At 42.2% G+C, this 26,070-nt stretch overlaps 1 protein-coding gene and 2 long non-coding RNA genes across 3 annotated transcripts in view; 1 reads left to right on the top strand and 2 right to left on the bottom strand.

The window, feature by feature from the left end:
- LOC137534007 (uncharacterized) overlaps positions 1-4,324 on the bottom strand; it is an 89,446-nt gene extending 85,122 nt beyond the window's left edge. Inside the window, exon 1 of the long non-coding RNA XR_011024273.1 lies at positions 4,273-4,324. This is a non-coding gene — a long non-coding RNA (uncharacterized lncRNA). The remainder of the gene's footprint in view (positions 1-4,272) is intronic.
- C10H10orf90 (chromosome 10 C10orf90 homolog) overlaps positions 1-26,070 on the top strand; it is a 922,956-nt gene that overhangs the window by 249,383 nt on the left and 647,503 nt on the right. The window lies entirely within an intron of this gene.
- On the bottom strand, positions 13,599-19,787 carry LOC137536335 (uncharacterized). The gene is made up of 2 exons (XR_011024548.1): positions 18,094-19,787; positions 13,599-15,979 (listed from the first exon to the last, which is right to left on the bottom strand). It is a non-coding gene; the product is annotated as an uncharacterized lncRNA (long non-coding RNA).

The raw sequence follows: 26,070 nt of genomic DNA, 5'->3' as shown, positions 1-26,070 counted from the left end.
TGTGTGTGTGATACTGTGGATAAAATGCCCATTAAAGTCATGGTGGTCCATATTCAATTCACTTTTCTCCTGAGTTTTCTCACTGGAAATGTTTTCATAACTTATTAATGTCATACTGAAGGTGCCGTAAAAATGAACTAGGCTGTGCTATAACATGCAATATCTGGTAACATACCTGTGTGCAGCTAAAGTAAACCTAAATACATAAAAACTTCATCTAACGGACACATGGAGCCAAATTTAGATATACCGTATATTCCAGCGTATTAGACGACTGGGCATATAAGACGACCCCCCAACTTTTCCAGTTAAAATATAGAGTTTGGGATATACTCGCCATATAAGACTACCCCTCTTCCAACGCACAGCAAATTAAAATAAAAATAAAAAATCATGTACTGGTGCTGTGTATGAACAGATACTGGTGCTGTAATGTATGTGTTACCCAGTATATAACAGTATATAGTCAATTGACTTGTTGCATTGGTCAACTCTCCTTAAGTAGACCGGTCAGCTGTCCTTGTCTACCTGTTTATCAGAGCGGTATGGAAGAATAGGTTGCGCTCCCTCAGCAGGGAGATCTGAGAGGCAGTAACAGGATAGGGTGTATCACCCGGCATCAATGACACCCGGCGTATAAGACGAGCCCCAACTTTTCAGAAGATTTTCAAGTGTTAAAAAGTAGTAAACCATGGGAGAAGGATCCGCAAACCAGACTTGGTTGAGTGAAAAAATTGTCTGTTCTTTATTAAATAGTGTCACATGACAAAAATGGTAGTGCAATAAAATCACAGGATCGACTAACGCGTGTCGGGCTTACAATCTGCCCGACTATGACTAAGGGCAGATTGTAAGCCCGACACGCGTTAGTCGATCCTGTGATTTTATTGCACTACCATTTTTGTCATGTGACACTATTTAATAAAGAACAGACAAATGTTTTCACTCAACCAAGTCTGGTTTGCGGATCCTTCTCCCATGGTTTGCGCTTAAAGGACTGGCTCTCTAGATCCTGCACCGACTGGTATGTGTTACCATGGGGGTAGAGCGTTTATGAACTTGTTCTGTTAAAAAGTAGTCTTATACGCAGGAATATACAGTAAATAAATTTAGATGTGCACTTATATTTAAAGAGGAACTGTAACCAAGGCTGGAACTTCATCCCAATCTGTAGCTGATACCCCCTTTCCCGTGAAAAATCTATTCCTTTCTTGAATAGCTTAGCAGGGATGTCTGTATGGCTGATATTGTGGTGAAACTCCTCTCACAATGTGATGTCATGACCATGGTCCTGACAGTTTCCTGTTTGTGAGCCTTGTTGCATTGCGGGAAATAAAAGACGTTTCCACCTATTAAGCAAACAGTATCTCCCTCTATGCATATGCATATCTATTAAAAAAAACAACCTTTTAGCCTATGACATTGTTACAGGGTGTGGCTATAATGGCAGTTGGTGCTGTCTGTCTTTTTTTATGTCTGCCAGTAGTAAACATGATTACCGTATGTACAGGCTGATTGTGGATCAAACAATATGAACAAATTACATGGCGAATATCAATCATTTCTTGATCTCTCTTCTATTTTTTAACTTCTAACTTTGCGATGTATTGATTTATTTTTCCCCCTTTTTGCTAAAGTTCCTCTTTAACCACTTCACAACGGAGGGGTTTTACCCCTGAAGCACCAGCGCAATTTGTACATTGCAGCGCTGCTTCCATTCATTTTTTACTGTGATATGATTGGTTATTGGGGACTGGGGTCCCCATAACCAATCATTGCACTGCAGAGCGGGGGTGTGTGCGCGCGCGCGGGTCGCGGGGGTGCGCGATCGCGCGCTACACGTTTGTTTACATTAATGTGTTATCAATGGAGACTGCTTCTGTTTGAAGCAGCCTCCATTGTGTCCGCAATCGGCGCGTCTAATTGGATTTAGGAACGCTTGTTCCTAACATCCAATTAGTCACCTGCTGTGCTGGCTGGCTGGAGTGTGCGCGCGAGGTCCCCGCCCACTCCCAGCCAGTAAACAAATAAGTGCGCCTTTCTCCGTCCCTGGGGGTGAAGCAGTGCGCAGAGGGACGGAGAAATTTAGCACTGGGGGGTCAAGTGGTTAAAGAGGAGCTGTCAGCCATACAATCTCATACAAAAACACATATATAAGTAGATAAATACTTGCTCTACTTACATAACATACGTATTGCACTGTCCACGTTTTGATTTTAGCGATTTTTGTACAGTAAAAAAAGAGAAAATTCTTCTTAGCATTTCCCATTTTAACTGTGGCTATTTTGAAGCCAATCCTGATGTCATTTCCCCTCTTACTCTCCTTTGCCTGATTGTGTATGCATTGCCCACCCTTCACTATAGAAAGTGCATTGTCTCCGCATGAGAAATATTGGCCAATCAGAGAGGAACAGAGGTGTGGCAGGGGAAAACAGGAGGGAAAGAGGCTTCAGCCAATCAGGCTGCATTAGTTAAGTCTGAGGGGAAGTAGAGAAGCAAAAAAGGACAACCCAGCATGCCCTGCAACTTCCTTTTTGTGTACCAAATTTTGTGTGTACCAAATAAGAGTCAGGTAAACTGGGGAATGATCATTTATAAACAAGAAAAGTAATAGTGATTTTAACTTTTGGATTGCCCGGTTAGCATCCTTATTACCAGATAAAAATAAAGAATTGATTTTTTATTTTATGCCAGACAGTTACACTTTAAAGAGGAACTGTAGTGAAAATAATGTCATTAGTAAAATTGCTTTTTTTTTTTCTTTTTTTTTTTTAACAATATTCATTTATAAATAATTAAGTCAGTGTTTGGCTGTTGTAAAATCTTTCCTCTCCCTGATTTACATTCTGAAATGTTTCACAGGTGGTGGCATCTGTAGTCCGGCCACGTTATCTCTGTGGAATGTTCCTTTACTAAGAATTCTATGCAGACAGGAAGATATTGCTTGCTTGGCAAACATCATTTTTTTACAATATTCATTTATAAAGTATTTGCCCATTATACAATCTTATCTTGTCTGAAATGTATCCTTGGCAGTCTTTAGTCCTATCAGGTGTAGCTTTGCGGAATGTTTGTTTCTGAGAATTCCGAAGCCAGTGAAAATAATGTCTGGTCTCCCAGAATACTCTGGGAGTAGAATTCTGCATAGCTAAAAAGCCTAGGCTAAACATCATTGTGTGGTTGCGGTTACATACCAATATACAGCAATATATAGATCTTCAAAGAGTTTCTGATGCTGACCATAAAAGTGTATAGCCTGAATACTTTACAGCATTTTACTATATGCCACTACAGGGCAAGTCTACTTTAAGGGGGAGCTCTGATGATATCAGAAGTCTACCAGCTCACGCAAGCCATAGAAAACAGCATCGGCGTAAAACTTGCCACTACGGGGCCTCATTTAAAGAGGAACTCCAGTGAAAATAATGTAATAAAAACAGTGCATCATTTTTACAATAATTATGTATAAATGATTTAGTCAGTGTTTGCCCATTGTAAAATCTTTCCTCACCCTGATTTACATATTGACATTTATTACATGGTGACATTTTTACTGTTGGCAGGTGATGTAGCTGCTGCATGTTTTTTTGGGCAGTTGTAAACAGCTGTAAACAGCTACTTCCCACAATGCAGCATGGTTCACAGACAGGAAACTGCCAAGAGTACGTACTCAGAATTTCTTTGTGGGAGGAGTTTCACCACAATATCAGCCATACAGCGCCCCCTGATGGTCTGTTTGTGAAAAGGAATAGATTTCTCATGTAAAAGGGGGTATCAGCTACTGATTGGGATAAAGTTCAATTCTTGTTTGGATTTTCTCTTTAAGTTCACAGGAAGGAAGGAAATATTTAAAACAAGTTTGATACTTTTATTTACTTTTTATATCTACTTTTTAATATATTTTCAATTTCTAGGTATTACAAAGTTATTTTGTAGATAAGTTAAAAAATTATCTCCTGGGAGACAACTCTTATATATCTTAGTTCACATGAACAAATAGGTTTCTTTTCCATGTTTCCTGGTAGCACAGGGGGCCAGCGAGTGCTTGTGGTAGACTCCAGATTTTTTTTGTGCATAGGAGGTGTCATTTCTCTGAATCGGACCTTCATCTTTTCCTCATCTTCACAAATGTGGGCAGGGCCGTTTCTTGGCACATCCATTCGAGGCGCTGGCCTGGAGCGCTAACTACTTTCCAGGGTACCATACTGTGCACCCTCCTATCTCATTTACAAAGTGTATGTGAATGGCTATGCCAGCCCCCATCCCACTTACTTTTACTAGTTGCTCATTCATTCTCTCCTGTAGCCTCCTTGATAGCTTTTGCCAGGGCCGGCGCTACCATGGAGGCAAAGGGGGCAATTGCCCCAGGGCCCCAGAGCTTGTAGGGGCCCCCAGTGGCTACAAGAGGAATTTTTTTTTTCAAATCGACCTTATAGTTTTTGAGAAAATCGATTTTAAAGTTTCAAAGGAAAAAAATACACATTTAAAAACCCACCGACTTTAATGGTTAATAGCAAATCCACCTTAAATGCTAGAAACCCTAAATCTGCAGGTTTGTTTCCCCCCAAAAAATGTATGTTTAGAGTGTGGGAATTTTTTTTTTTAAATTATGTGGGGTCCCCCCTCCTGAAACATTTTAACCCCTTGTCTACCATGCAGGCTGGGGTAGCCAGAATGTGGAGCTCCGACCGATTGGGGCTTCACACCCTGACTATACCAGCTGCAAAAAAGGTCCCTTAATGCTGATTTTTGTTCCGGGGTATCTGTTGGGGGGGCCCCCCAGGTTTATTTTGCCCTGGGGCCCCATTGTTGCTTAAACCGGCCCTGGCTGTTGCCACGGCGTAGGCTCCACTGTCCCAATAACTGGTACTGGAGGAACCCACTGTTATTTGTCTTAATAGAAATCCTCATTGACAATCAGTGTTCTTATCATGATCTCCCTGCAGCAGAGCTGATAAGTGCAAAAGAGATGTGAGTCTTCTGAGTGGGATCACAATGCAGGACTGACTGCCTGTCAGAAGACTCACATGACTGATCAGCTGTGCCCCGGGTAGATTGTGATAAGAACACTGATCCCCAATACATGGATAATTGACATGTAGATGCTTGGGGTAAAGCAATATGTGGATTCTGGGGGGTGGGGGAGAGGCAAGAGTTAAAGGGACACTTAAGTCAAAAAAAAAAAAGAGTTTTACTCACCTGGGGCTTCCAATAGCCCCCTGCAGCTGTCCGGTGCCCTCGCTGTCTCCCTCCGATCCTCCTGGCCCCGCCGGCAGCCACTTCCTGTTTCGGTGACAGGAGCTGACAGGCTGGGGACGCGAGTGATTCTTCGTGTTCCTGGCCACAATAGTGCCATCTATGCTGCTATAGCATATATCATATACCATATAGCAGCATAGAGGGTGCTAATGTGTCTGGGAACGCGAAGAATCACTCGCGTCCTCAGCCTGTCAGCTCCTGTCACCGAAACAGGAAGTGGCTGCCGGCGGGGCCAGGAGGATCAGAGGGAGACGGCGAGGGTACCGGACAGCTGCAGGGGGCTATTGGAAGCCCCAGGTGAGTAAAACTCATTTTTTTTTGTGTGACTTAAGTGTCCCTTTAAGCAACACATTAATGCTGTTGGGGAAAAATTGATAAATCAGGAATCATTTGTATTATCAATCTCTAGCAGATTCGATCAGAGGATTGAATCGGCTGGATGAAAAGGATCGACTAGTGTATGGCTACTTTAATTGATGGAACAGACACTTCATTGTACTCCACTTCCTGTTAAAGCGATATAAAACCCTGACATAATATTCAATAAAAATATGTTTTCCTACTTTTTACATGCCATACGGTTATCATATTTGCTTTTGTGCATAAGTATCATTATTCATTTCTAAACTATACGTTAATAAATTACCGTACGCTTATTTTACTCTGAGAGCTGACTTTGCATTTTATTTATAACTGCTTTATTTATCCTCTAACTTAATCAGAAAGCATCAGAAAGCATTTATGCTTGTCTGACTTTGTTCAGGGGACCCAACAGTGTTAGAGAAGGCTTTGTTTACATTTCTCACTTGATACAATTAAACACAAGATAACATTATGTAAAGTTCGGAAGCGGCCAGCTCTGCAGGCAGGGAAGCTTCTAAAGCCTGTGTTAATCCCTTTGAATGCAGTTCTAGTAAAACAACAAATGCTGGTTGTATATAATATGCTGTCAATAATCTATTAGAGCAAAGTAGAAATGCTGGGTTACATTCCGCTTTAATCTGGACTGCCTGATGAACTCTAACACTCTGGCGGTCGGGGCACACCCCCACTGAAAGTTCTCAATGAAAGCACTGTACCATGAGCTTTGGAAAATCCTTCCAACGAGTGTTTGGAATGAGAGTGGAGGAGAAGGAGCATGGCATTGTGACTGCTCCTTCCCTGAGGATATACAGACATTGAAGTACATTTTTATAATTTGGCACTATGATTTTTTTTTTTGAACAAAAATTTTTATTGAGTAAAGTAAATTGTACAAAACAACTCAAATGTAAGATATATCATACACAAATATCTTCTGATCATCTTATACAACAGTAATGTATATAGTTTCTGTCCATAAAGAGGAATAATTGAGACATAAACTGTAAACAAGAAATATATAGCAAGCTGAAGTAGAGGCCTGCATTGGGTCGGGTACCCGCGGGTTACCGAAATGCAGGTTGGGTACCCGTTTTGATTTTAAATTGAGTTGCGGGTTGGGTGCGGGTACCAGATTCACCAAAAAGCGGGTTGCAGGTTGGGTCCGGGTAGCGGGGCTGCAGGTGCGTGTCTGACAAATTAGACTCACGCAGGGCATCAGGTTGGGTATGCCGGGTACCCGTGGGTACCCAAAATGCGGTTCGGGTACTCGTTTTGATTCAATCTGTCTGTGGGTCGGGAGCAGGTACGAGATTCACCAGAAAGCGGGTTATGGGACGGGTGTGGGTAGCGAGGCTGCGGGTCGGGAGCAGGTACGAGATTCACCAGAAAGCGGGTTATGGGACGGGTGTGGGTAGCGGGGCTGCGGGTCGGGAGCAGGTACGAGATTCACCAGAAAGCGGGTTATGGGACGGGTGTGGGTAGCGGGGCTGCGGGTCGGGAGCAGGTACGAGATTCACCAGAAAGCGGGTTATGGGACGGGTGTGGGTAGCGAGGCTGCGGGTCGGGAGCAGGTACGAGATTCACCAGAAAGCGGGTTATGGGACGGGTGTGGGTAGCGGGGCTGCGGGTTGGGTGCGGGTATAAAAAATTAGACCCGCACAGGCCTCTAAGCTGAAGTACTGACTTATTGTCACTAAGTACCATTAGGTCTATCCAAACTGGGCAGCCAACCCTAGAACCAACCAATCAATGCCACTCAGGGCTAGTTGGGAAGAGTTGGCTCCACCGGTAGAGGTAAGTTATTGGCACAGAGGCTACCAGCCTGCCAATTACATGGATCTTGATGTAAATACACAGACTGGACTAGGCCACTATTTAGGGTATTTTTAAAGCGGATTCGAGATGAAAAACTAACTATAACAAGTAACTTGTCTATTATCTTATCTAAAGTTTAGATATTTTACACAGCAAATCTAGCTGCAAACAGCTTTAATAGAATATGATTATTTCTTCCTGTGATACAATGACAGCAGCCATGTTGTTTGTAAACGTTACACAGAGGCAGGCTTATCTGTATCTTGAGCACTCAGCCTGTGAAAAAAACCTAATCCCCCCCTCCTCCCTCCTCCCCTCTGCCTCTGAAATCAATGGCTAGTAACACCTCCTCCTCCTCCTGCCCAGACTGAGCTCCCATGAGCCCTTGCTCCTGCCAAGGCTCGCTGGAAACATTTGGGCGTGGTTTATTTAGTTTATAGGGAATTAGAGTATTAAAACAAAAAAAGTATTTAGCTTGAGGAATGCCCTATAAACAATAGGAAAGGAACACAATTATGCAATGTGTAAAAGTTCACCTCGGATCCACTTTAAGGGCCATATATATAGAGTCATGATACCAAATTATCCCACATTGGCAGGATTCACAAAGCTTTTCCACCTGTTTTCCTCTTTTCACCTTATCTATGTGACATTTTTAAGCTCCCAATAGTGATGATTGTAATCAGCTTATTACGATTACGCAAATTTTCACATCCATTTTTGCAATTTCACCTATACGTAATTCCGATTTGTACATTCAATTGATTTTGTAGTCATTCGTAATTTTGCATAATATTTTGCTTAATTTTTGCGTAATTTCGCGCCGACTTTGGCAGTGAATAGCAATACCCCCATACATGCTACTGGCACCAAAATTGCTACATATGTTATGGAGAATTGTGGGTACAAGTAAAAAAAAAAGGATTTTTTTTTTGAGAAATCAATTTTTAAAAATGCAAAGGAAAAAATGTTTTTTAAACTCAGTAAACTGTATTGGGCTTTGCTATTAACCACTAAAGTCGGCACAAAACGATGCGAAATTATGAAATATTACTATTACATACAAAATTAATTATGATTTTCCCTGAAATTTTGCATTACAATTACGATGCCAATTTAGATGTTAAATTTCGGCCCACCACTGGCTCCCAAAGAGCAAAAATATAATATAATTAAAGAGAACCCGAGGTGGTTTCTAAGAATGATATCCACACAGCGCACACAGAGGCTGGGTCTGCTTATACTGCCCAGCCTCTGTTGCTATCTCAGTCCCCCCTAAGTTCCCCCTGCGCTCTGCTATGCCCCCATAAATCAGCCGCGCTGTCGACACGTAGCGTGTCGCAGCGGGCTGTGTTTACCTATGTAGTGTGACTCTTGCTGCACCCCCCGCCTCCTGCATAGCTCCGGTCCCCACCCGAGTCCCTTCCCTCCCCGCTGATTGGAGGGAAGGGACGCGGGCGGGGACCGGAGCTATGCAGGAGGTGGGGGGAGCGGCGAGAGTGACACTGCATAGGTAAACACAGCCCGCTGCGTATCGACAGCACGGCTGTGATTTATGAGGACATAGCAGAGCGCGGGGGGAACTTAGGGGGGACTGAAATAGCAACAGAGGCTGGGAAATATAAGCAGACCCAGCCTCTGTGTGCGGATATCATTCTTAGAAACCACCTCGGGTTCTCTTTAATTATATTATATTTTTGCTCTTTGGGAGCCAGTGGTGGGCTGAAATTTAACATCCAAATTGGCATCGTAATTGTAATGCAAAATTTCAGGGAAAATCGTAATTAATTTTGTATGTAATAGTAATATTTCATAATTTCGCATCGTTTTGTGCCGACTTTAGTGATTAATAGCAAAGCCCAATACAGTTTACTGAGTTTAAAAAACATTTTTTTCTTTGCATTTTTAAAAATTGATTTTCTCAAAAACTATCCTCTGTGTGCGGATATCATTCTTAGAAACCACCTCGGGTTCTCTTTAAGGTAAGAAAAATAATATTGAAAGTTAATCAGGAACAACTGAGTGATTGTTTTGCTTGTAAATGTGATGAAAGATTATTTTTATCAATTAGGTGATAAATAAGTCATTTATGAGAAGGTTTGTGAATAGAGCCCAAAGTATCTGTGAATTTCAGTTTTAGTAAAAAATGCCTGTATAGAGGATTTGAGGTTTCCTCTATTAGAAGGTTTGTATAAGTTAGAATATGGCACTACGATAACCTCACTGTGGTTCGAAAGAGTCCAGTACATGATATTTTGCATGCAAACTATATGGAAGCCAAAATAATCCCCCCCCTTCTTTTCTTTGCTATGCTATGTAACTACCTGGCTAGCTGCTCCCAGCCTGTATTCCTGTGTTTCCAGTTTGGATGGTAAGTTTATGGTTCAATTAGTAGATATGCATATGATTTGCATCAGTTTTGAATGCAATGTGTGCAGTTAGCCTATTAGAGGTGCTGCATATATGAGCTGTTAGTCATTTCAGATGCAACCTTTTGTAGGATGCTGTGGCCCTCTCCTTGCTATTACTGGGGGTGGAGGCACCCAAAAATAGGTAATGTAATGAAACTAAAAAAAATATATGGTGGAGGAAGGGTGTCTTTACCACTCCAGATGGAAGAACCCAAACCACAGGGTTAATGTAAAAAAATTAAATTATTTATTCAGCACGATTAAAAGGACAACACGTTTCACGGGTCTCAGCCTGCTTCCTTCAGGTCAATACAAGTGCCTTTAAAATATGGTCACAAACGTGGATGCCAGAAATCATGCTTGGGACCATATTTTAATGGCACTTGTATTGACCTGAAGAAGCGGGCTGAGACCCTTGAAACGCGTTGTCCTTTTAATCGTGCTGAATAAATAATTTAATTTTTTTTAAATTTACCCTGTGGTTTGGGTTCTTCCATCTGGAGTGGTAAAGACACCTCCCTCCACCATATTTTTTTTTTGTTTTATTGCATTGCCTATCTTTGTGTGCCTCCACCCTCCCCAGTACTACACACATGGCCGGATTTCTGGCAAGGCCACATAGGCCATGGCCTAGGGCACCAGATAAACAAGGGGCGGCCTGCAGACAGTGGGCATTATTTGCAAGTGTCCAAACAAATGAAAGTGGTCAGGATAACTGCACTATTAGTACCAGCTGGCATCTGCCTGTGCTGTGCTACAGGCAGCTGCAGTCTGTTAACCAAACGTTTGTGAACAGTGTGTGACTAGCAAAAAGCCAGACCTTGTCCAATGACATAACAGCAGCTCCAGGCAGTTACAGAAGGCCGGGTCTCACACACTTGGTGTGGGGGATGAATGGACCAGGGGCAGCACCAGCAAATAGTACAGAATAAAGAAGGCAGCCTCTCACAGTACCCGTTTCTTAATTATTGATTGGCCAGCGCTGTTACCCTGGAGACAGCAGTGGGTACAGGACTCACTTTTACGTGTTGCTGACCCCATCCAATGTCCAATTGTGAGCCACTTTTGACTATGTGTGTGTGGTGGAAGGCTCGCCCATCACCTGTAGATCGCTTGATTGACCAGTTCCCCCATGTGACATGATTGCTTCACTTCACGTTGCCATGGAGACCTCGGCACTAGCCCCAATAGTGGACACCATCGGCCCAAACATTTTTGGATTGGTGTGTGTGGAGAGAGGTGGTAGGATACGGTTTCGGTTGGGGCGGCTGGTAATAGTCGGCCTTGGGCGGCAAGAAGTACAAATCTGGCCCTGACTACACATTACATGTCCTTTAGAGGTGTTCACCTTCCGGGTGTGGTGTTATCTACAACCAAGAAGGACCAACCAGGAGTGCGACTGTCCAGTTCCAGTAGGATCTGGAATACCGAGCCGGGACGGTTATTTCCCCGTTGGCAATATACAGGATCTTCTCAAAAAAATAGCATATTGTGATAAAGTTCATTATTTTCTGTAATGTACTGATAAACAGACTTTCATATATTTTAGATTCAAATACACACAACTGAAGTAGTTGCCTTTTATTGTTTTTCTTATTGATGATTTTGGCATACAGCTCATGAAAACCCCAAATTCCTATCTCAAAAAATTAACATATTTCATCCGACCAATAAAAGAAAAGAGTTTTTAAAACAAAAAAGTCAACCTTCAAATAATTATGTTCAGTTATGCACTCCATACTTGGTCGGGAATCCTTTTGCAGAAATGACTGCTTCAATGCGGCGTGGCATGGAGGCAATCAGCCTGTGGCACTGCTCAGGTGTTATGGAGGCCCAGGATGCTTCGATAGCGGCCTTAAGCTCATCCAGAGTGTTGGGTCTTGTGTCTCAACTTTCTCTTCACAATATCCCACAGATTCTCTATGGGGTTCAGGTCAGGAGAGTTAGCAGGCCAATTGAGCACAGTAATACCATGGTCAGTAAACCATTTACCAGTGGTTTTGGCACTGTGAGCAGGTGCCAGGTTGTGCTGAAAAATGAAATCTTCATCTCCATAAAGCTTTTCAGCAGTCTAATGTTTATCAGTACATTACAGAAAATAATGAACTTTATCACAGTATGCTAATTTTTTGAGAAGATCCTGTACAGTGGTTGCAGGGACTGCAACCCACCTTTGTGAGTATAAATACTTTTATACTACAATCTAACATCTAATACTACACAATACTGCACCATCTGGCTCCCGGTCTCTCTTTGTTATATAGCAATTCAAGTTCGGCTGGCACACCAATTCAAAGTTCCAAGCAGTTTTATTGTATTTTGTGCATACAATAAAACTGCTTGGAAATTTGAATGGGTGTGCCAGCTGAACTTGAATTGCTTGCGTTGGACTGATGTTGCTTCTGCATCAAGGCTGAGCACTAAACTATCCACGGCAAGGTGTGCCTATCCAAAACCTGATGTTGCTCTTTGTTATATAGGTGACCGTGGTCACAGTGACCACCTTTTCTACTCTCCTTGCTATGGCACTATGATTACTTGGAGATGCATTAAAACTTTTAGCTAAATTTATGGAGATCCCCAATAAGCCTAGCCGAGCACTGGCATATTCTGGTCTGTAAGAAAAATTCCATACCCAGAATTCCAAGCGGTAATGCATTGTCCCCTTTATATTACATTACAAAATATCACTTTCTAATTTGTATCCTGGAAAAGTCAGCACGGCTACTGATATTGTTTCATTTAATCCCAGTTAGCAGACATTATAAATCACATTAGAGGGTATTGATGCGTTGTTGCCGAAGTGATGGGAGTCTGTTGATTAAATCCTGGGGTTGTCTAATGATGCCGACTGAAATATTTAAATGCCGGCAGAGTCCTCGTTGCGATCTTGTTAAAGGCTTCTGCATTGTCTTGCCTTGTTTAGCTAATGGTAATTCAAATTCCACCACTGTTGGTAAAAACCTACTTTTCGATTAAGATGATTTGCGAGAGGTAAAGGAATTTGTAAAACTGAAATTACTCAGTCCTTAAATTAGTCAATCCTTCAAGAGAAGGAGAAAATAATATTTCCTGGACAGCATGTAGAAGTTGAGTGGGGTAGATCAGTGGTTCTCAAACTTGTATTGGTATGTAGCCCTTTTGAAATACTGTGCTCACAAAGTACCCCTTGATGCAGATTTATTTAATAGTAGTACATGGTATTTCCTTCTAAATAATTTCTATGCATTTACTATTCTATTTAATTGTTATTTATGTAAGTATTTATATAGCGCTAACCTATTACACCGTGCTGTACAGAGTATATTGTCTTGTCACTAGCTGTCCCTCAGAGGGGCTCACAATCGAATCCCTACCATAGTCACAGTGGCGTAGCTAAGGAGATGTGGGCCCCGATGCAAGTTTTACATTGGGGCCCCCTAGGCACGCTATACATAACAATTGATACAGCGCACCAAAATCTGCCAATGGCAACTACAGTGTCAGAGGTACAAGAAAAGGATGGGGAACAGTTTGTTAATGATTACCACTATTTAAAGTATCTATAGAAGTTATAATTATGAGCACAGGACCAATAGAGAGCTAATACTGTAGTTGAGGGAGGGCCCCACGGGGCCCCTCTAGCCCAAGGGCCCCGATGCGGCCGCTACCTCTGCACCCCCTGTAATGCTATGTTTTTGGCGTTGCTAAGGCCTCACACTCGACTCACACTAGCACACAGACTAGGTAAATACATAGCTTACGACTTCACACTGTATTAGGATATTTATTCAATTATTTACATTATTTACAGGTATAGCAGTGAATCATGGATAAGCAATAGAGTAAAGAATCAATACATTACCGGATATTGCATCATCACTCCGTATCGGGGGACCAGCGATCGTCAGGAGGCAGCGCATACAACCATCACGGCTCGTCAGCAGTGTAGGAGTCCCATCAGAGCAAGGGAAATCTCTCTTTCTTATACTCATAGCTCCACCCATTTTCCCTATTGCATCCTGGGGATGCACAGGCATGAGCCTTGCTATGATTGGATGACTTATAGTCAATATTCTCATGAACAGGACTAGTTCTGGTTAAGTCCCGTGTGAACGTGCAATTCCTGAAACAGTTAATTCAGGGTTACGCGCTTATTGCAACACAATGTTATATAACCATATCACGTGCCACGCATGCTCAGTACTTGTTTGCAGAGGGTATAGTCGACCATCAGCCTATCCACAACTTGGAAGTATGATTCATCCCTCATGCCCACTGCGTGACCGCAGCACACAGCCGTATGTTTTTATAACTTGCAGTAACCTTGTGTTCTTGCCAATGATTTTCTATGGAGAATGGTCCATCACTACTAAAAGATGCAAAATATGTCCTCTCTACCTACTGACTAGCTTGCTAATGTGTTTCTTACCTAACAGCCAGTCATTCACACAGACTCTTCAGACTTGTATCACATTCGGTCCTTAGTGATGACCATTAACATATGAAACCATGACAACTTTTTCCCTTACAACAGATCCCATATGCCACATACCAGTTCCATCTGGATAGGATAACTATAACAATCATTACAATCAAAAATAGGATGAACTATCCACTTCATCATTGTTTCTGCTGATGGCGAATAACCCATAAATACATCCCACCAGTGGTGAGAGGTGGCATCTGCTATGGCAGAGCCCACTTTAACAATTTTGTTTGCAATCACGGTAGTACTGAGCTGGTGTACGATTATACTTCTATTCAACTTTTTAATAGCACTTTTTCACTTCCGTTAGATTTTTCAACAATCCGCTTTAGTTTAGTCAGGTTTAGATCCCAATTGGGAACTTCCAAACCTTGGCCTTGCCAGGAAACCTTTTGTAGTTAACGCTATATCGGGCATCAACATAAAAGTTTCATTTTCCCATTGGAATACAGTGATATTGTGTATGCATCCTGCAAAAGGCACCCTCATTTTAGGGACCACCTGACGATCTGTCACTATACATACCACTTGAGGTGTTATTTCCACCATCCGGCGGTATGTTATAGGCATTATGGTCCACCCACATTTGTTTACAGTGTTCTGTAACAAACAAGGTTCATATACAGTAGACTGTAACTTACATATTTTACTGTTTAAAGTATTATCACAAAAAGTCAAATCATGTGTTCTGTTGCTGTCATCAATAACCTGTCCATAAAACGTAGGTACCCAGAAGTGCTGATCACCTTCTGGCCCAATTAATAATGGCAAAATAACATTCTTACACATTATACTACTTTTAGTAACATTGTAAAGTGTCAATTGTCCCATGCAAAATGTATCATTGCACATCACTTTAGGTGCTTTGATATCTATCCAGTGATCAGTTCTTATCATGGAACTGAACACGGTCCTCCAAACCTCCTCATTTCCAGTCAACAACATAGTTTGAAATAACTCTCTGTTGTTGCTGTTGTAAGGTTTGCATGGAACAGATAGTCCAGTTTACAATTCTAGTTATATCAACATCTGTTTCATACATAACAGAGGCACTTGCGTTAATTAAGTCAAGCAAATCATCATCTATTTTAGCTTGTAATTTTAAATGGCGCCCATATAGTTGGCATCTATTTAGCTTGTAAAGTTAAGACATCATTTATTTTACTTCCAGCGTTATGCAATCTATTTGCTAATGTTTCAATATCAAGACTATTAAGAGTTCCAGTCAATGTCCCATATCCTCCTAACAAAGTGTCATACCACTCTCTCCATATTTAGTGTGGTTTAGAACAGTTTATGGCAGCTGGAAACGTGCATGAATCACAGTCTTTTAGGCATGTTGCCCCACCTTTACACAAGTGGAAGGTAGTCTCTTTATATGCCCAGGGTCCACTTTAGCATCCATCATATCCACAAATATCAAAGTAGGCCCCACCGAGACATGTTCCATTGAAAGTAACATTGAGAACGTCACATGCTTGCCTAGCATTACCGGTAAAGTTTCTCTGTAGACAACTCTTGGTTTTATTTCCCCACACGAAAGTCACCGTGGATCCCCTGTATCGGTTACTCGACTACCTGAAGTCCATGCATTAACGCCACAGCTTTCCAACCACACGATACCAAGGATTCCAAGGACAATGCCATAGACATGGAGATCAATCTGCAAAAAACCCAAACAAGTGTGACTTATTCTTGCAAATAACATTTTTTCCTGTAGGATATATTCCCACTTTTCCTGTTCTGGCCTCCAGCAGAGTTCGGTCCTTGCCTACTGCAATCACATCTGCTGGAGGAGGCGGTCCTTGGGGATTCTGACCCACATTTTAGCTCCAACATTTACTGTATTAGTAGAACCAAAATATTCATCACCCTTTACTGATGGGCTTCCCTCTCTACAAATAAAGGAATTAGGGTCCCTTTACACTTAATCAGCTGCTGTTAACTGTAATCAAAAAAAATAACAACTGATGTACAGTCCAGCGTCCGTGTCCCCCTATGGCCTCTTTCACACCATACACTGAAAAAACATTGAAATCTTTTCACAGTGCATTGCCATTGGGGAAAAAACAACAACAACAAAAAAACAAGAAAAAACAAACAACAACAAAATTGTATGCGTACTACTACTAATGCATACCAGCGCATTAAGTGTAAAAGGGCCCTCAGGAGAACCTGGGCTATACAACTCTTTGGCCTGTGTATACACAGTGTCCTCCCCTAAAAACTTTAACCCATCCTCTCTCCTCTTCCAATAATTAACTCACTATTTCCCAGGTTAATCATGATCACTTTAATTTATTCTTGATAGTCGGAGTCAATTACTCCTCCTATTACTATAGCTCCTTTCTGAGCAAAACTGAATTGGGTAGCTATTTGCCCATAATGTTAGTCAGGTATTTTACATCCTATACCTGTGGGAATGGTTGTAACCTGTGAGGGGTTAATGATAACAACTTCTAAAGCATGCAAATCCAACCCAGCTGATACAGGTTTTCCCCTATATGGAGCTACCGCATCCTTATGCATTTTCCAATAAGGAATCGTTTCTACTTTAACCACCCCACCAGCTAGTTTCTGGTATAAACAAAAATCTGTTATCTTCACAGTTTGTTTGTATTATTCTAAACTAGCATATGCATACATTCTAGCATCTTTAACAGAGGTATTCTTAAACATACAATACACTATATCAGTAAGGTCTCAAAGCAAACTTCATACAATTCATTAGAAACAACTCAATTCACACTTCATCATCAACACATTCTGCCACTTCACGCCATTCAGCTAATCAGTACAACATTCAACCCTAGAGAAACCAGACATTTCTCTGCAAGACAAACAAATCTCATTTAGTAACTAATGACCTTGGCCCGTTTAAAAAAAAACAAGCTAGGCCTTTCGCTGCGCATGCATGTGCCCGCTGTGCACATGCACCCGCCACGCGCGTGCCCTCATACACCGTTGCGCACACGCTAGCCGCCTCTGGCCCTATCCTCCCTCAACTTTTCCCCTGTGTTTCTGCGCCCCTCCCTGCACATGTGCAGTGCTAAAAAAAAAAAACTCTGAATAGACGCAGAGACACAGGGATATTATATAAAAAGGTTTTCCAGTCTAATTACGCAATATTTTCATGCTACATTGCCATAATAGACTTCACAGTTCTATTTCTTTCACACAGTCTCATCTAATCTAGCTTTCAGCTCAACAGGTAAACAATTTCACTCCTGCACAATTATAGCTAGAAACCAGGGGAAAAGTTTTGCTGGCACAGATGTCACCGTGACATCATAATCACATTTAACCCTGTAACCCAAAAAAAAAAAAAATGAGCATTTGCAGGGATTTGGAAGTTCTAGCAAAACCCAGCACAACGCACAGTGCTGCACCAAACACACAACGCACACACACACAAGAAAGTTGCTTTACTATTTCTCACCTCTTTAACCATTTATTTTATCAAACAAGATGCATGTCCCATGAAATAAGAGTTAAAGGTCAATATTTTTTTTACAACATGTACTCCTGAATGAAAAAAAAATAATGCTTGCCAAGCGCCCCCAGCTGAGGAGAGCAGCATCTCAAACACTCACTGGCTCGCACACATTCCCTAGGAGCACTCACCGCCCGTGCACAAATGCATTTTTAAAAAAAAAAAACATTCCTCTATGCATTCAATTAAACAAAAAACAGACATATGAATACACGATTAATCAGGACTCGCTATAACGGATTCACCATATAAAACATTCACTAGAAACAACAATGTTAACCCACCTGTCTTGTCCAGATTATATTACCATTTCAACTCTGCAAGTGCAGTCAGATACTGTCACTTTAAGGAATTTGCTTTACAAGTTTAAACACAGCACTCCAAGATTATACTCCGAAATCTACCAACAAAGACACAGACTGTATTAAAAACCGTAGTAGTAAAAGCTGAGATTCACTGTCAGGTTACTCTCTGCCCCTTTTTCCCATCCATATTTTATCATTAAAAATATGGGGTTTTCCTTAAGAGGGACAAAACCAGCAGTAACAACCTAAAGAAAGTTCCCAGCTATTCCTAATCTTTTCAAATGGAACAAAATACATTTGTGCTAAACACTTCCAATTCCAGTTCAATGCACATTGTCCTATTTCTTGTGCAATGATCAGTGGCAGAGTTTGGCTTCCTTTTATTTACAGAAGCTCCCTGCTCCACTGATAACAATCCAAAATGTGTCATCACAGGAGCCTCTTCCCCAGCTACTTCCTCCAGTACATTTATTTTACCAGCTGCAGATTCTGTTACATGTTGGTATTTATCTGCAGCTGCCTGTGATGACACTATCACTCTGTCATCCTACTCTAGTTCCTTTTCCTAACAGGACTAGCCTTTTTCCAACAGGAATACCCTCAAGTAAAGTAACAACATTGAGGGATTCTGATTCTTTCAACCTACACAATCTTTGTTGAAGCTTTCTATAAGCTGTCAACAACATCCCACTATGCCGCCTGAGAGCGACATCATGCCCCGCCTTAACAGGGCCCCCCTCTAGAGTCTTATCTACATCTAGAGAGAGCAACAACATCACCCGCTTCAACGGGGAAACACTATATTCCAGCATCAGGCAGCGTCCCTCAACCTCAAGTTGAGCCTGTTCCGCCTTTTCTTGATCCTGGAACGCCTTCTGCAATCGCTTGTGCACACCACGATATGCAGAGGCCAACACCCAGCTAATTCTAGCTGGGGTAACTGCATCACCTACCTTGGTAGGGAGTTTCTCAAGTACTTGAACTAAATCAACCGGTTCTGATTCTTTCAACTGCTTATCCCACGATTCTGCCAACCCATGGCTAGCTAATTCCACTTCTATAATATTATACGGAGACTCGGTCCAGCCGGGGATCTCCGCAGGTTCTTTTGGGCATTTGGCCTTTTTCTTAAACATATTGCCTTACTTTTGGCACACTGCCAACTGGGCGTGGTTTTGACCAGAGGTGCCCCTCAACTTCTAGACACCAATGGTCAAACTTCCCACAGATAAATTTTGCTTAATTCAAAAGATATCTTGACTTGAAACTAAGTGGGAGGAGCTATCGACTCCAAACTTTGCCCACACCTGTAATCTGTCCTAAAATATATATATACCAAGTATCAAGTCAATATACCATACAGGGGCAATTTTACAAAGATTTAGATTAATTGCCCCACTAACTGGCAAAATGCCAAATTTTGCAAAATTACACCCAGAGACCCACAGAATCATAGGCAATATATTTCAGAGGTCAAAAGTCATCCTCGTCGCCATTTATGTAATGCTATGTTTTTGGCGTTGCTAAGGCCTCACACTCGACTCACACTAGCACACAGACTAGGTAAATACATAGCTTACGACTTCACACTGTATTAGGATATTTATTCAATTATTTACATTATTTACAGGTATAGCAGTGAATCATGGATAAGCAATAGAGTAAAGAATCAATACATTACCGGATATTGCATCATCACTCCGTATCGGGGGACCAGCGATCGTCAGGAGGCAGCGCATACAACCATCACGGCTCGTCAGCAGTGTAGGAGTCCCATCAGAGCAAGGGAAATCTCTCTTTCTTATACTCATAGCTCCACCCATTTTCCCTATTGCATCCTGGGGATGCACAGGCATGAGCCTTGCTATGATTGGATGACTTATAGTCAATATTCTCATGAACAGGACTAGTTCTGGTTAAGTCCCGTGTGAACGTGCAATTCCTGAAACAGTTAATTCAGGGTTACGCGCTTATTGCAACACAATGTTATATAACCATATCACGTGCCACGCATGCTCAGTACTTGTTTGCAGAGGGTATAGTCGACCATCAGCCTATCCACAACTTGGAAGTATGATTCATCCCTCATGCCCACTGCGTGACCGCAGCGCACAGCCGTATGTTTTTATAACTTGCAGTAACCTTGTGTTCTTGCCAATGATTTTCTATGGAGAATGGTCCATCACTACTAAAAGATGCAAAATATGTCCTCTCTACCTACTGACTAGCTTGCTAATGTGTTTCTTACCTAACAGCCAGTCATTCACACAGACTCTTCAGACTTGTATCACACCCCCCTATTGCTACGCAACTGCAAAGTCATTGTCTATGTATGCATCATGAAGTGCATGTATCATAGCCTTGGGCAGAGATGTCAAATTGGTCCTTCGAGGGCCGAGGTCCTCACACATTTTTGACACAGCTCAAATGAATTGATGGGTCTGAATCAGGAAAGGTGCGGTCCATCAGGCAGAACACATTCCTCTCTTTCTCAGTCCATCCTAAACACTGGTATGGATTTGGCCCTCCAGGCCTGGAGTTCAACACCTGTGGTCTACAGCCAATTTAGGGGGAAGCCAATTAACTTCTGTATGTTTTTGGGATGTGGGAGGAAACCGGAGTGCCCCGAACAAATCCATACAGACGTGGGGAGAACATTACAACTCCTTGTGGATGTTAACCTGGCTGGGATTCGAACCGGGGACCCAGCGATGCAAGGCGAGAGCGCTAACCACTATGCCACCGTGCTGCCCAGCTAATTAGCTACAATATTAATTTGGTGTTGTCTATACAGGATTTATTGGATTTATGATTTTCTAAAATTCTAAATTTATATTTATAATATATCAAGCCCAAGCGCCCTTTGGATGCATCATCAGAAGCCCCCTGGAGTATGCATACCATACGTTGAGACCCTAGGTTGTAGATGATCCTTTGCCACTTGACTGTAAATATTATTATGATTCCTAATCTTGCACTACATCTGTTCTATGTTTCTATATTCATTTTTCACCAAAGGCATTGAAGTCAATGGGTGCGAGAAAACCCATTTTCGCATAGGTTAATATCTTACAAAATTCAATGTATTGCAACATTACACATTATTACGATTACAATCTTATTACGATTATGTGCAAAATTAATTTCACAATAGTTGAACATTTTGAATTATGATTTCGGATTGTAGTTGCAAATTTTGCTGCACAATGACTACTCTGCAAAGTTTAACTCATCGCTTTTCCTCTGATAAGTAGTATAGTATAGTGTTTAAGTGGGATGAATCTCCATAGTAACTGAAAAAACAAATATCAACCAATAAGAAATCCCTTATTTAGCTTACCTATCCTGTTGTTTTTGGTGTTCGCTGATTTAGGAGAAATGCGGTATGAAGAAAGAAAATAATATTTTTGTTGGTTTCCATCTTTACTGTTCCTCTGTGATGCCCAAAATGGCATCACTTCTGCCCTATTCTTTTTGTTTTTGAAACCCTTCTACGTGTTCATTTTCTAACCCTACTGCCATAGCTTACTGTCCCTCCCACAGCAAGCATCACCTAGACAATAGGCTTACATCACTGTGTAAACTCTTTAAAGGGGTGGTGGTGGTGGGGGGGGGGGGGGTTCAACTGCCTTCTGGTCATAGTGTCCTTTCTTATCCCAAATAGTAAGCTTTGTGTTATTTGTTTGTTCTAAAAAAAAAAAAAAAAACTTCCCACAATTCCGCGGCCACTGGACACTTCTTGCAGTTAGGCAAATAATCCTAGACCAGGATAAAAAAAAAATAGGCGACATATAGGGGACCTATTTTACAAAAAAGGAGGGGTTTACATATATTTTGGGGCACTACCTATATTTTGGCAATTTTTTATTTTTGGATGTTACAACCCCCTTGACGTCTCTACCTCCAACTAGCCTTGTCCCCAAAGACTTCCCAGCCTATATTCAGAAGAAGCTGTCCTTTGTGCCATGGTGGGCAGCTCCGCTTGTCACGGCCACGCCCACCACACGTTCGCGTCCACCAGCCAACCGAGAGCCACTGTGTCATGGTGGGCAGCTCCGTCTGTTGCGGCCACGCCCACCACACGCTCGCTCCCAGCTCACTGACAGCTCGGTTTGAGCAGGGATAAAGGTGGCGCTCTGACCACGCCCTGCCGCGGACCCGATTGGCTATGGCAGCCTGCTTCTCAAGTTGCCATGAGCACCATACGGCAACAGCACGTTCAGCCTAACGGCTGATTAACTCTACAGGCGGCAAGGAGCGCAAAATTCATAGTTGCAGACTGTCATTATGCAGTCTGCAACATCCTTAATATGAGCTGCTGCGGATTTTGGTCAATTTGGGAGAAATGTGTGATCACATCTGGAGGAACTGATCATATATATCAGGTATGAAGTGAGGAAGTCACATTCTAATGTAACATTTATGTAATATATTTGGATTGAGCTGGATTATGTATGGTAATGAGTGGGGAGGTTCCTTTTTTTTCTGATGCCTGGTAATTGATCATGGTTTGTTATATACTGTATATGTGCTTGTATTTTGCATCACTTGTATGTCTGCACTTATCTGATGATGGGGACCATGTCTGGTCCCGAAACAATTGTCATGCTGTGCATTCAATACATTTGCTTGGAAACTGACTTTGGTGTGCCAGCCGACCTTGAATTGCTATTTTACAAAAAAGGAGGGGTTTACATAAATTTTTGGGGCACTAGCTGTATTTTGGCAATTTTTTATTTTTGGATGTTACAACCCCCTTGAAGTCTCTACCTCCAACTAGCCTTGTCCCCAGAGACTTCCCAGCCTTCATTCAGAAGAAGATGTCCTTTCTGTTTAGACATTGCAGCAATATGAAAGAACAATTGCACTTTAAACATACTGTATCTGTTGATTTATCACAGCAAGACACATCAAGAAAGTGTGCAGCATTACCTTTTCTCATTTTTTCCTTTTGTCAGCTGCTACCAGCGTGCTGTCTTCCAATCTTCCCACTTGGTAACGTCTTCTCTTGTTGTTGATAAACCCATCTGCAGACATCTACCTTCCAACGCAGACATTGCTAGGATGAAATATTGCAGCCAAGCAACTCCGTAAATGTTAATTCTTTCTCACAGCTTCCAGAGTCTCATGGGCCTGACTAAGGAACGGTTCCTCTGCCAGTCATTGCTCATTACGGGGATGCTATGAACCATAACCCTACAATTACAAGCTCATCTGAATGCATCAGCAGTGAGAAGCTACATAATTGTTCATTGTAATCACAAACACATATTCCTCAAAACGAAACCGGTAGTAAGAGAATTAAGGAGTGCACCATTGCTGACCTATCCTTCTGCTATAGCTTATTTAATAACCGTTTCCGGACCAGGGTAAGTAGACTGTACGGCGCATCTGTGGCTCTCTAACTCTTATGCGGTGTAGATTCTATGTCGCAGCTTACCGGGGTCTCGAGCCTATGGCTGCTCCTGCAGGAAGTAATATCGGCTGTCAACCACACTTTCTCCTATTGGTCAGGAGCTAATTTTATTGGCTCCTGACCTCCTGATCACTGTGAGCCAATCACAGAGATCAGGAAAGGAAAAAAATGTAAAAAAAAGGCCTTTTGTCCTTAAAAGGACACGAGGCTCCCGTTCCAAATAAGTTAAACCCTAACTTAAAGTGAACCTGTGTCCAACTATTTATGGAGTGAGACTCGGGCCTAAGTCATAAATGTGTGCCAATTCCTCTGATGCTCCCACTGGCAATTGTCACCATGTCTAGTCATGTGATATTGGAGGACAGAGTAATAGATACCAGTCTAGCAATAGCTGGCCAATGGCAGCAGCCAATGGCATCACAAGGCTGAAATATTAGGGGCTCATGTCCTGAATGTCAGCAGCAGGGGTGGTCAATGAGATGTGCATATTTTCGAATTGTTGCAGGATTATGCACATTGTGTATGCAAATGTATGCAGCTTGAAAATGGACCAATCAAATTTTACCCCAGCAGGATTTGGTTCATTTTCAAGCTGCATAAATTGGTACACAAAATGTGCATAATGCTGCATCAACTTAAAATTGTTTGCATCTCATTGACCATCCCCAGTCAGCAGCAGTGCACCAATGCTTCTTCTGGGCTAAATTAGCAGCTTCGGGTGATGCATAGTGATATGTGCTGCAATGGGATCACCCAGGACTTCATGATAGTACCGCCCGACAGCAGGAAGTTCACTGGCTGTGCTGCTGAAGACTGTCACGGGGAGCCAGGCTGCATGATCTGAGTATATAGTCTACTAGTCTCTATATTTATTTACAAGTGCCTACTGACAGCAGGGATTTGCATAGAACACTGCCTCACTTCCCACCTTTGATCATTTAAGATGGACTTTGCCTAATTATTTCTTTTTTTAGGGTGTGGGCACTGTCTAACATAGCAGGACTGAGGCAGAGACGAGAGAGGCTCCAGCCTCGGCGTATTGTAGGAGGGGCACACAACTCTCTCAGCTATCATTCCCCTATTGTGTATGAAGCAGAGAGAAATAAAAAAAGGGGATACATGGCAGTGACTGCAAGACAGATAACTAGAGATTAGGGTGTTTGGGAGGGATGGGGGTGCCTCTTACTCTAATAGCAATCAGTGTGTGGCGGCTGGGGTGGGAAGGATGGAGGGGAGAACTTTGGTGTCTCAGCCTTGGGTGCTGGAGGACCTTGTCCCGGCTCTGCTGTCTAATAATTGTTTTTGGTTAAGCGGACTCTGCCCGGTTATTTTGGGAATTGGCGAGAAAGGAACTGATTTTTGAAGATTTAGGCCTGGTTCACACTGACACGGATGGAAAACTGATCCGTGTAAAAATTGATCCAAGGAATGGATCAGTTTTTTAAGGCATCAGTTTTTCATCTCTGATACTCTGTTCCGAGGTCAGTGCGACGCATCCATCATTCTGGAAAAATGACGGCAGATCCAAATTTGCGGTCCGTCAGGCAGATTGTGCGGAACGGATACGTCGAATGGACCAATGTGAATGGATCCATTCTGTTACGATCTGCCAATGGTCCGTTATTTAGTGCCAGTGTGGCCCGGGTTTTAGGGGCAACTCTGCCTAACCATGCACAGGGATTTCAGAAGGGGTGTAATAAATTTGGACATTTAGGGGCCTATGCCTATTAATGTGTGAGGATTTTAGTTTTAGTTTTTTTTTCTGGGGGGGGGGGGGGGGCAGCCTAATTATTATCTTGAAAGAATCAATGCTTAATTAGGATTTCTTTGGGGAGGACTCTGTTCAATTAGATTTCAAGGGGGGAATCTGCCTAATTATGCTGAAACTGTGGAAATTACCATAGTGGGTATCCTGAATAATTTACAGCATTTTACTATAAGTATATGCCACCACAGGGCCTCTTTGAACCACTTTTTAGGCACACACATGATGAACAATTGACCATGAAACAGAGGATGACTTTAAACTATAAACTCTGACTATCCCCTAATCAACCTCCCTATTCCTGCCCACGTCTTTCCTGCCAGACAGAGGCAGCGATTTCTAAATTCCCAGGTAACCCGCAGCCCCCCCCCCCCCCCCTCTCCACTTTCTCCGCATTAATACGCCGAAGTTTTGCGTTTCGGCAACGACATTTGGAAATATGCCCATTAACTTGTACAGACAGTATGTACTGTAATGAAATAACATCCATATTTTATAAAGGGGAACTGATATTTTTATCACTCATCCCATTATCCTTTTGATTTCAAATTAATTTTACGTCCTGTCAAATAACCGTGTCGTTGCCATGGAAACCGTCCAACTCTCCGCTGTGTACTCGCTGCCTCTGCCGAAAACCTCTGAATATTCACAACATGAAAGAATTGGATTACTATACATTGCATTTCAGATTCCTTCAGTCTCGAGATTCCCCACCGGACTGGGGAGATTCAGTATTTCAAAATTAAAAGTACATATGCTACGGCGCTTCCTGTCT

Source organism: Hyperolius riggenbachi, chromosome 10 (assembly GCF_040937935.1).
Source record: "Hyperolius riggenbachi isolate aHypRig1 chromosome 10, aHypRig1.pri, whole genome shotgun sequence".
NCBI lineage: Eukaryota > Metazoa > Chordata > Amphibia > Anura > Hyperoliidae > Hyperolius > Hyperolius riggenbachi.
Note: the sequence above shows the minus strand (reverse complement) of the source record. Positions and strands in the feature narration are given on the sequence as shown.